Genomic DNA, 12,787 nt, shown 5'->3' with positions numbered 1-12,787 from the left:
TGAAGTACCATTATAACTGAATAATCTTAGAGTAATGGGCTATAAACGCTCACTCTCAATGGAGGCTGGAGGCAATGACAGTTCTCCTTTAGGATGAACCAGTGGTTAATACTCCCGGTGGAAAAGAGTTCTCTTCTTTGTAGCTACACATTTAAACATTACCCCTGACCCTCCCAAAAAGCTTACAGAAGACTACATACTGTATGATTACATTTAAATGAAATGTCCAGAACAGGCAACTCTATAGAAACAGAAAGTAGATCCATGGTTGCCTAGAGCTGTGGCAGAGGCAAGTGTTGGATGAAAAAAGGAGTGGCTGTTTTGGGGTATGAGTTTGTTTTTGTTTTTGTTTTTGTGGCAGGGGGTGATGAAATGTTCTAAAACTGTGGCAATGATTGTAAAATTCTGTAAATAATCTAAAGATGACTAAACTGTACACTTTAAATAGGTTCATTGTGTGGTATGTGAATTATATTTCAATACAGTTGTAATTTTTCAGTAGTTCTGAATTTCTGCTGTCCAATTGCATTCAATCCTTTCAGATCAACCCTGTGAGACACCCTTTTAATAGCATAGGAATTTTTACCATTAATGATTGTAACTTCAAAAAGCAGTAGGTAAATATAAAAATGAAATCTCCAGAAAACAGGAACTCACAGAAACCATGGAGAATGATAGATGAATACCCCCACTGGGAATAACATATGTGCATCATAAAATAAATCACTGATCTCTTCTTATGAAATAATAACACTGAGAAAATCCTGGCCCCCCTCCAGGATTCTGTTGTCTGCCCTCAGCCAGCTCAACCACTCTGTGCTTCATGTATGAAAAATGCACACTGTTGCTTACTGAGTCCTATTTGTGTTATCTCTGATCTTTCCTTTTTTGGTTCTATAGTATCTCATCCATTTTTTATGCCACTTGGGGGTACCTTTTCCTTACTCCTCTTCCACATGGTTTTACAATTTTTTATAGGACAGACTCCTCCCTTTACTCCAACACCTAAAAACAAAACAAAACAAAACAAAACAAAACAAAACAAAACAAAACACAGAACAGCATCTACATACCCTAGAGAGCCTCAATTCAACAAGGTAAAAAGGGGTGGTTCAGTTGAATACCTCGTGTGAGGATGGATATAAGAATACTCTTATTGCTCTATTAATCATTAGATTCCTGGAGGCACCTCTTTACTAGGCAATATTAAAGCTTTCAATTGACTGGATATCCCCTTTAGGAAGTCTCTTGCTTTACCTCCCAAGGTGAGTTCCAAAGGAGGGCCTTACCTCACACAAACTGCAGTGGAGCTCCATGGGCTAAGGAGGGTTCCCCCAGGGCTCCCGGCCCTTCACTTCACTTATTGAGGGCAGGGAAAGCTGCTGTGGCTTTCCCTTCCTGGGCTTGCCCATTCTGCTAATTTTAGGCTGCTTCCTCATGCGGCTGCCATGGGTATCAGAGCATGTGGCTCCCCTTGGAGAAGCTATTTTCTTCTATGAGCCTCACTTGTTTGTTTCCAACTTCTCTTCCTTCTTCTCCACCTTTCCACCTCTGTGAAGTTGAGCTATTTCATAGTAATAAATAAGACATCTTTCAGAATTATGCTTACTTTAATCTGAATTTATTTCTGAATCCAAGGGAACAAGGAAAACTTTTTTATATTGGATTAATTGTACCTTCCAGTAGCCAGATACGAAATCCTTTTTATATAAAAAATATTTCCTGAGTTTTTACTGTGGATAAGATGTTGCATTAGGGATGGGTGAAACAGGTGAAGGGGATTAAGAGTACATTCACTTTGGGGCACCTGGGTGGCTCAGTCCATTAAACATCCAAATTCGGCTTAAGTCATGATCCTGTGGTTTGTGGGTTTGAGCCCCATGTCGGGCTCTGTGCTGACAGCTCAGAGCCTGGAGCCTGCTTCAGATTCTGTGTCTCCCTCTCTCTCTGCCCCTCCCCCTCTCATGCTCTGTCTCTCTCAAAAATCAACTTTAAAAAAATGTATTAAAAAAAAAAGGGTACACTTACCTTGATGAGCACAGAGTAATGTATAGAACTATTGAGTCACATCTGAAACTAATATAACACTGTATATTGTACTGGAATTAAAAAAATTTAAATGTAATTATTAAAAAATAATTATTAAAATTATTAAAAATTATTAAAAATGTAATTATTAAAAAATGTAATTATTAAAAAATTATTAAATTATTAAAATGTATTATTATTGCCCTAGATCATAGAGATACAATAAGCCAAAGCAGATGTGTATTTCACTAACGTAATCTTGATAACAGAGACTTATCAAACTTCTACTGTATTCTGTGCTGTTAAGGCCTAGGAATACAAAAATTGATAAGATAGAGCCCCTGTCTTCAAAGAACTTACAAGATATTTCAATACACATAAAGATTCAAAGAGGCAGGGCTTATAAATTCCTGTTGAGACTTGTTTTGATGCAATCAATGGTTTCACTCATTCAGTTAATCAATAAAACTGGACTTCAGATTATTCTATGAATATACTACTCTGCTAGGCACTGGAAGAAATATAAATAAAGTACAATGCAGTTCCCTCCCTTAGAAAGATTATAATCTAAACAAGGAACAACTGCTCAATTAACAAATATTTAATGGATATTTATTATATACATGTTCTATCTTCTCCACTGAGGGTTTCTTAAATATCTTTCTTCCCTGGAGACACAGTTTTGAAAGATTTTGTAGAACAACATTTTTCTAACAATTTATTTCTCATATTTTATTATTCAAAGATAAAAATTATGCCAATTAGAGCTTCTGACAAATATGAAACAATTTATATTCATTTATTCTTCAGAATACAAAGATGAAAAGATCCAAGTTCCTGACCTTGTGAGCTAGCAGTCTAGTGAGGGAGAAGGCAGGCAATTGATAATGCTGTTAAGTGGCAAGTTCTATAACACAGGATGGCATCAGAGAGGATGGGGTTCTCCCAACTGTCACAGACAGGGCAAGTCTTCACAAGGAAAGTACTGCTTGAGCTGAGTCTTGAAAAATGTTAATATCACTAGGTTAAAGAAATAACATGAAAATGTGGGATGGTATGAGAAAGAACTTATTTATTTTGAGACAGAGAGAGAGAGAGAGAGAGAGAGAGAGAGAGAGCAGGGGTGGGGCAGAGAGAGAGAGAAAGGGAGAGATAGAGAGAATCCCAAGCAGGGACGTGGGACTTGAACTCACGAACCTCGAGATCATGACCTGAGCTGAAATCGAGTTGGACGCTTAACTGCCTGAGCCACCAGGCACCCCAAGAGAGAATTTTTCAGAGCTCATAAAATAAAGATAAGGTATGATTTGGAGGATGTGGTTGGGATGAGGTTGCAGAGGAGGTTAAGATTATATAAGATGTTAAATACCTAGATGATAAAAAATTTTAAGGAGATATGATCAAATCTGCATTTTAGAAATACCACGCCAGTGGTTGTGTGGATGGGCCAAAGAGCCCACAGTCTATGGCAGAAGTCCAAGTCTAGGCTGGATAGTTGGAACTGAGGTGCTGGTAGGAGGGATGAAAGTTTAAATAATTATGGCCACAAGGCAACTATGTCTTCGTATTTATTGGTATAATCAAACAAATTGCATATTAACATAAAGAATATAAACATGCAAGTGTAGTAGACAGGATGGATATGCTAAGCAGTATCTCAAGGCTCTCCTTTATACCCCACAAAACATTTTGCTATTCTATGGAGCCAGAAGGGTTGAAGAACCTGGAGAAGCTAATTCTAGGTGGTCAAAACACATACGATGACTATTAGTATAACAACATATCTGAATACATTCAAGTTGGCAAGATGTTTTGAGGTAACAGAGGTGTTAATTAATCTTATTGTGGTAATCATTTCACAATACACATGTATATCAAATCATCACATTGTACACCTTAAACTTACACAATGTTATATGCCAATTCTATTTTAATAACACTGGAAAAAAGATTTTTATTCAGTTTGAACAGAAGAAGACTGAACATACCTATTATTTATTCACATTTGTGGATAGTTCACCCTGTAGTTTCATGATCTGGGTATGCCTTCTATGTGAACTTTAACCTCCCCAATACTTGGAAAGAGGTCCTTAGCACCCTGGTAAGTAAAAATAGGTTACAAAGCTCCAAGATCCATTAAATAAACTTACATTGACCTCTGTGAGTGTACAATATACTTTGGAGTAGGGAAGAATATCAGAATAATGTTTGATAAAATGTTAGCCACGTGTTATCTCCTAAGGTGGTATTTCTGATGATTATTCTTTTTACCTTACTTGTTTGAATTATCAACAATAAGCATTAATATTTTAAAATAAACCTATTTTATGAGAATTTTTCATACTAAACAAATTTAAATTATAAACAGAAAAGTTTTTAGGTTAAATAAAATAAACCATTTTACCCAGTCTATTTGTAACTAAGTTAGAGAAGGATGGTAAAATATTTCACCCTTACCATAGATTAATTTAGTGTGCAAGTAGATTCTCTGATGATGCAGTACCTTAAATTTTATTATTTTTTTTCGAGAGAGAGTGGGGGAAAGGAGCTGAGGGAGAGACAGAGAATCTTAAGCAGGCTCCACACTCAGTGTGGTGCCTGACACAGGGCTTAATCTCCATGACCCTGGGATCATAACCTGAGCTCAAATCAAGAGTCAGATGCTTAACTGACTGAGCTACCCAGGCACCCCATTAAATTTTAAAAAAGATGTTTTCCACATTAAGAACAATTTTAACATTCACCATTCCACAGAATTTCTATTTTATTGTCAACACAATCAGAACTTGAGAATGGGAGCAGTTTGAAACTGAACAGATGAGGTTGTTATTTGCTAAAAGTGAACAGCACACAACACTGCAACTTTTAATATCCCTGTGTTTACAAAGGGTAATTTCTTTCTTTTTTTAAAAGTAAAACAGCAGCTTGAACTGCATGACATTCTTCTTGGACAAACATTTCTGTCATTTTAATGTGGTTAAACTGTATTTAGGCAATGTGGAGGTGGCAACTATAATTTGTCTTCTAGGAACACTCTGTCCTTCCTTGTCACTACTGCTCAACTGTTCCTTCAGGCTGTAAGATCTTACATTGAGACTATAATAATAACATTTTCAAACCCTAATGAAAATCTGTCCATAAAAATGTCTGTTTTATTTATTTCTGATCCCAGCTATATGACAATCTTTTTATTTTTCCAAAGAGAAAGCATGAATAGCACTACACATTTTTAAAAAAATTTGCAGTCAATAAGTATAAAAATTACAGTATGTTGAAGGCAACCATCAGTTGGTTCTAGAGTATATGAGTTGTATGTGTGTGTTGAGAGGGAGTTTATCTATCTATCTATCTATCTATCTATCAATCATCTATCTTTGTTTTTTTGAGAGGGAGTTTAAAAAGCTTTTTCCATCTCCTTAATTTTGCAGTCCTCTGTGCTGCCTTCAGAAGATTTCTAATGCTTAATTAAGAATCTGAAATATGTTATCAGTTCCCCTTATAAAAAGTGAAAATCGATTAAGATACATAGCAAGGCTGTTTCTTTTATACCATTACTTTGAAAGTTATTAATAAAAGATTCAATAGATGAAGATAATGATGCGGTAGCTAATTTCTGTTCAAAGAAGTAGTACTGTTAATTTGACAAAGACCTGTAGGTATAATTAATTTTAGCTCTGATCCTGTTTGAGGGCAGTAAGACATGTCACTTAAAAATATATACTTATAAAAAATATATATGCATAGTTATGTATATATGTATGTATCCATACGTGTGTATATATATATATATAATCTTGCCCTTTGACTTGATGGTTATATTAATGATTTAGGTGGTGTGGGACCTAGGACAAGGAACAAAATAAAGCAAATTTCCAAGATTTCATATTTCTAACAGCTAAACTAGAATTTTCCAGCCTCCAATATCTTTATAACAGTCTCTGAAATCAGTAGCAACAAAATAATTCTATTTGCTACCCAAAAGTTTGACTGTTAAGCTGAGTTGAGATTCTTCTCTTTATTGCTACTTTTTTTTTCTTTTTTTTTTTTTTGAGAGACAGAGTACAAGCAGGGGAGGGCAAAGAGACAGGGAGACATAGAATTGGAAGTAGGCTCTAGGCTCTGAGCTGTCAGTAGAGAGCCTGGCATGGGGCTGAAACCCATGAACTGTGATCATGACCTGAGCCAAAGTCAGACACCTAACTGAAGGAGACACACAGGTGCCCCAATAGTTTTTTTTTTTTTTTTAAAGAAAACACAGACTTAAAAAATTCATATAAGTATAGATCTCATACTTCATATTATATTGCTTTGGTAGTGTTCATTATTAATTGGACTGAGAGAATCCTCATCTCATGATTGCTGTGGGATAAAATTAATTTTAAAGCATATAGTTTATCACACAGTTAAGATTTTGTTTAACAGTTTTTATTCTTTGCTGTCACAGACACACAAAATAAAACCCCAGGGTGTTTTGAGCACTTTCTCTGTTTAGAAAGTGTGGTAACTGGAGCACTTACACTGTAATTTCAAAGGCATGGACACATCCCCACATACTGGTCAAGGACCACATTACATGTGATTTTTTCAGGCTTATGCCTATTTGAATGTCAGCTGAATTCCTGTAAATGGGGGATGGGAAGCAAACACAAAGAAATTATAGGGAGTTACAAAAAGAAAGCATTTAAAAATGTTTCAGATATTCATAATAGGAACATTACTATCATTTGACACTGCAACACTGTGAAAGAAATTAAAGAATGGGATGCCTCAGTGGCTCAGTCAGCTAAGCATCCGATTTCGGCTTGAGTCATGACCTCACAGTTCATGAGTTTGAGCCCCGCGTCGGGCTCTGTGCTGACAGCTCAGAGCCTGGAGACTGCTTCAGATTCTGTGTCTCCCTCTCTCTCTGCCCTTCCCCCACTCATGCTCTGTCTCTCTGAAAAATAAATAAACATTGAAAAAAAAAAAGAAATTCAAGCCAGAATGTACATTTGGAGAAGGAAAGGATGTTAGCATAATTGTGAGGACAGTTGAGAAAGATTCTATAATAAATATTCAAAATTATTCTTTATGTTATAGATTAAATGGCATATATCATTACATATAATATTATCAATTAAATTGTTTTGCTTGCATGTATTAAAAAGGAAGGCCGAATTTTCTTCTGTGATTTCTCATTTATGTGGCAGAAGAGAGTTTTTCTATCTCACTCACTTTGGGCTAGGCCAATAAACACCTAGGATAACAGAAGGACTTTTTTTTTTTTTTAAGTTTATTTATTTATTTTGAGGAGAGGAGGGGCAGAGAGAGGAGGAGAAAGAGAATCCCAAGTAGGCTCCACTTTGTCAGGGCAGAGCCTAATGTGGGGCTCGATTCCACGAACTGTGAGATCATGACCTGAGCTGAGATCAAGAGTTGGGTGCTTAACCAACTGAGACAGCCAGGTGCCCCAACAGAAGGACTTTTTACAATGCAATTCAAAAGAAAAAAAAACTGTTATGGGATGAATTATGTTCCCCCAAATTCATATGAAGTCCTAACCCCCAGTACCTCAGAATATGACTATATTTGGAGATACGGCTTAAAGAAGTAATTAAAGTAAACTGAGGTTAAGTGGGTGAGCCCCAACCCAATATGACCAGTGTCTTTATAAGGAGACTAAGACACAGAGAACACATGGACCAAGGAATGGCCATGTGATCACCCAGGGAGAAGGGGGCAACCTGCAATCCAAGGAAACAGGCCTTTCAGAAGTAACCAAACCTGCCAACACCTTGATGTCTAACTTCTAGCCTCCAGAATTTAGAGAAAATAATTTTCTGTTGTTTATGCCACCAGTCTGTGATATTTTGTTACGGCAACCCTACCAAATGAATACAGAAACACACTCTTGGTTTTTCAAACTTAAGGTCAGAACACTTAATTTCTCCTAGTTAAAGCGTGTCTTCCCTCTTCGCTCACCGGTCGTTCTCATTTGTAAATGTCCTCAAGTCAGAAAACTACCAGTGAGCAGCCCACCATTCCTCCCATTCTGTGATCCCCTACAAACCATCCATCACAACCCTGTTAGTCCTATCTCCAAAGTATGTTTTGAAACTGTCTTCTTCACTTTATCTCCATCACAACTACCTTAGTCCCCACCACTATTATCTCTCATTTGGATTATTGCAAAAGCCTCCTAAATAACTTCCTCCATTGTACCCTCCTCTACTTCAGCAATCCTGTTCAGTCCAGCAGCAAAGGAATCTTTTTAACACTTATAATTGATGCCCCCTCTCCTGCCTTAAACCCTTAGTGCAGTAATTGCACTAAAACTCCTTAATATGACCTACTTGATCTAGCCTCTGACTGCTTATCACCAAACACCTAGCTGGGTTCCTGAGCTCCATCTACACTAATTTTCATTCAATTTCTGGAAAATGCCAAGTTCTTTCCTGCCTCAAGGGCTCCACTTTGCTCCTCTCTTCACAAGGCTTGATCCTTCTCTGTTTTCACATTTACTTATTTATTTAAATTTATTTTTGAAAGAGAGAGAGAGAGAGGGGGGGGGAGAGAGAGAGAGAGAGAGAGAGAGAGAGAAAGAGAGAGAGAGAATCTCAAGCAGGCTCTGTGCTGAGTGTTTTGTCAGTGTGGAGCCCCACTTAGGGCTTGATCTCACGAACCATGAGATCATGACCTGAGCCAAAACCAAGAGTCAGACACTTAACGAACTGAGCCATCCAGGCACTCGTTTTCAGTTAAAAAAATTTTTTTTAAATGTTTTATTTTATATTTGAGAGAGAGAGAGAGAGAGCACAAGCAGGGGAAGGGCAGAGAGATGGAGACAGAATCTGAAGCAGGCTCCAGGTTCTGAGCTGTCAGCACAGAGCCCGACACGGAACTTGAACTCACGAACTGTGAGATCATGACCTGAGATGAAGTCAGACACTTTATCTACTGAGCCACCCAGGAGCCTCCTGTTTTCAGTTTTAATAGCAACTCCTCCACTGAGACCTTCATTGTCTATTCTATTTCAATGGCTTACTCTATTCTCCATTTCTACTTCTTGTTTCTTTCCTTAGTATTTATTACAGTTTGAAATACTTTTATTTGGTGCCTAACTTTTTTGTTTGTTTTGAGAGATGGGGGGTAGGGGCAGAGGGAGAGGAAGAGGGAGTGAGGGAAGGAGGGGGGAGAGAGAGAAAGAGTGAGAATCTTAAGCACACTCCACACCCAGTGTGGAGCTGGATGTGGGGCTCAATCTCATGATCTTGGGATCGTGACCTGAGCCAAAATCAAGAATTGGATGCTTAACTAACTGGGCCAAGCAGGTACCCTGACCTAATTGTTTTTTTGTTGTTAAGATTTTTTTTTAATGTTTATTTTATTTTTGAAAGAGAGAGAGAGAGAGAGAACAGGGAAGAGGCAGAGAGAACGGGACCCAGAGAACCTTAAGTGGGCTTTGTGCTGACAGCAGAAAGCCCGATGCAGGGCTCGAACTCATGAACTGTGAGATCATGACCTGAGCCGAAGTAGGATGCTTAACCGACTGAGTTACCCAGGTGTCCCTAATTGTATGTATGTGTGTGTGTGTATATATAATATATATACATATGCGTATATACATATATATACATAGTTATATACATATGTATAGTATATATATAGTTATAGTACATATATATATAGTATATATAGTATATATATATATAGTATATAACTATATATATAACTAGAAGTGGGAAGGCAGCACAGAGTAGGTATTCAGTAAAGATCTGTTCAAGAATTGTACAGAAGATTTGGCTGCCTTGTTTACATTTCAGGCTGGAGCCATAATGCTAGATCAAAGACCAAGGAGAAAAGATAACTATTGAGCCCATAAGACAAGGGATGAAAGGGCAGAACTCTCCAGATGAAGGGATTCACCGAGGGACTCAAGTAAACGTGGGCAGACAACTACTTGATTGAAGACTCTAAACTTGGAATGCAGGAGGGGGTAAAATGACTGGAGGAGGCTTTTCCAGTTGTCCACTCAAGGCAGAATCAATCTATGACTTGGTGGTTATTGGTGACAAATTCTTCCAATGTTAACAATAAAAAGATTAATCTTGCCACACATTCCATTCCTCCAATTTTGGAACTTAGGTTGTTTTTAATTTCTGCTATTAGAAATCACATTACACTAAAAATCTTTGTTCATAATTCTATTTGCTGCCTCTTTGTTTTTATCTATTTCTCCTATTAGAATTTAGTAGGTGCTAAATAAAGATTTGTTGAATGCATCTTGTATGTCCTTAGGCCAGAGTCCAGGAGTGAAATAATTCAGGTAAATAGTGCAATGTCTCATAACAAATATTGTTAACTTTTGTTGAGTGAAATTTATTGGCTCTTTTTTTTTAAAATTTTATTAAAATTTTTTTAAATATTTATTTATTTTAGAGAGAGAGACAGAGTGTGAACGAGGGAGAGGCAGAGAGAGAGGGAGATACAGAATCGGAAGCAAACTCTGGGCTCTAAGCTGTCAGCACAGAGCCCGATGCAGGGCTGGAACCCATGAACCATGAGAGCATGACCTGAGCTGAAGTTGGATGCTTAACTGACTGAGCCACCCAGGCACCCCAAAATTTACTGGCTCGTGAAACATCGCCAAATTTATTTATAAAAAGGCTGTGATAATTTACAATGCTGCCAGCACCATTAATTAATTAATTCAATACATTTTTTTGAGTATATGCTATAGGCCAGGAACTGTTCAAGATATTTGGAATACAGCACTGAGTAAAACAGACAAAACCCCTGCCTTTGTAGTTTTCATTATAGTGGAGAAGACAGAAGTTATATATCTATCTATTTAATATAGCTGACCTTTGAACAATGCAGGGGTTAGGCATGCTGATCATCAGCAGAGTTGAAAATCTGTGTATAACTTTGACTCCCCTGAAACTTCATTACTAACAGTCTGCTATTGACCTGAAGCCTTACCAATAATATTAACAGCTGATTAACATATATTTTGTATGTTATAGGTATTATATATTGTATTCTTACCAAAAGGTAAGCTAGAAAAAAGAAAATGCTATTTAAAAAGTCATAAAGAAAATACATTTATGGCATTTTACTATAAAAAATTCATATAAGTGGACCCATGCAGTTCAAACCTGTGTTGTTCAAGGTAAGCTGTATATTAGATTGTACACAACTGGTTATCTATTTAAAAATTTTTTAAAAATGTTTATTTATTTTTGAGAGAGACAGAGACAGAGTGAGTGGGGGAGGGGCAGAGAGAAAGAGAGACTGAATCTTTTTTTTTTTTTTCCAATATATGAAATTTATTGTCAAATTGGTTTCCATACAACACCCAGTGCTCATCCCAAAAGGTGCCCTCCTCAATACCCATCCCCCACCCTCCCCTCTCTCCCACCCCCCCATCAACCCTCAGTTTGTTCTCAGTTTTTATTTTATTTTTTTTTACATTTTTTTCAACGTTTTTTAAAATTTATTTTTGGGACAGAGAGAGACAGAGCATGAGCGGGGGAGGGGCAGAGAGAGAGGGAGACACAGAATCGGAAACAGGCTCCAGGCTCTGAGCTGTCAGCACAGAGCCCGACGCGGGGCTCGAACTCACGGACCGCGAGATCATGACCTGAGCTGAAGTCGGCCGCTTAACCGACTGAGCCACCCAGGCGCCCCACCGACAAGCGTTTTAAGAGGCTCTCTGTGCCTCCATCTCTCACTGTTCCAGGAAAATCAGTTTCATCAGTCATTAGGAACACTCATTTGGACTGTTAAAAGATAAAATATACTTCAATTATGCTACGCCACTCAAATTTTACTGTTTATTTGTTGCAGTGTCAAGTACATATCTTAAAGATCCCAGATCCCATAACTTCCCCTTTAATGATATACTGAGACATCAAGTCCTTAAGGTTAAAAGACAACAAAAGTCCTAAAAGGGCAAAGGAGAATAATAAAATAAGAATAGAGTATGTTTTGTTAGTATCCCACCTCTCCCAATATTGAAATTATGTTTGAGTATCTTGTCATTTTTATACTTGTTTCTATAACATACTATGTTGGGTTGAACTGGATCCCCTAAAGAGATATGGTTAAATCCTAAATTCCAGTATCTGAAAATGTGACCTTATCTGGAAAGAGGGTCTTTGCAGATGTAATCCAGTTAAAAATAGGTCATAATCGATCAGGGTGGGCCTTAACCCAATGAACGGTGTCCTTATAAGAGGGAAATTTGGACACAGACACACCAGGAAGAACACCATGGTGTTGGCAGAGATGGAGACGGACATTAGAGTGATGTATCTATAAACCAAGAAATACCAAGGATTGTCAGCAACCCCCAGAAACTAAAAATGTATGGAAAACATTCTCCTTTGAGACATCAAGGGAGAACTAATCCTGCTGCCACACTAATTTCTAACTTCTGGGCTCTGTAACTGTGAGACAATAAATTTGTTGTTTTAAGCCATCCAATTGATATTTTATTGTGGCAGCCCTAAGAAAATAACGCACATACATATTCTAGCACAGGCATTTCCTAATCTAAAATAGATATTTCAATGACATAAAGAAATGTGGCTTATTGTGGAATTCTTCCTGAGTTCTCAACATTCACGCCAAACTCACAGGTCTAGCAAAGTCCAACAAAATTTCAAGAGTGCCTTGTTTCAAGTTTTCCTCCTTTTTAAGAGGTTGTTATGAAGACTGCCCTAGGAAAGCCAGACTTCGTTTGTATGAAGGAGGGACTCTGGTCACATGCACTGCT

General features: G+C 37.5%; 1 protein-coding gene across 1 annotated transcript in view; it reads right to left on the bottom strand.

Moving 5' to 3' along the window:
* MYPN (myopalladin) overlaps positions 1–6,916 on the bottom strand; it is a 118,791-nt gene extending 111,875 nt beyond the window's left edge. The window contains exons 1-3 of the mRNA XM_058696496.1: positions 6,546–6,916; positions 4,017–4,126; positions 1,290–1,564 (exon numbers count right to left, since the gene is read on the bottom strand). The gene's annotated coding sequence lies outside the window, so the exon portion shown is untranslated. The remainder of the gene's footprint in view (positions 1–1,289; positions 1,565–4,016; positions 4,127–6,545) is intronic.
* Positions 6,917–12,787: the final 5,871 nt, after the last annotated feature.

This window comes from Neofelis nebulosa, chromosome 13 (genome assembly GCF_028018385.1).
Source record: "Neofelis nebulosa isolate mNeoNeb1 chromosome 13, mNeoNeb1.pri, whole genome shotgun sequence".
In the NCBI taxonomy this organism is placed as follows: domain Eukaryota; kingdom Metazoa; phylum Chordata; class Mammalia; order Carnivora; family Felidae; genus Neofelis; species Neofelis nebulosa.
This window is presented reverse-complemented; position numbering and strand designations above follow the sequence as displayed.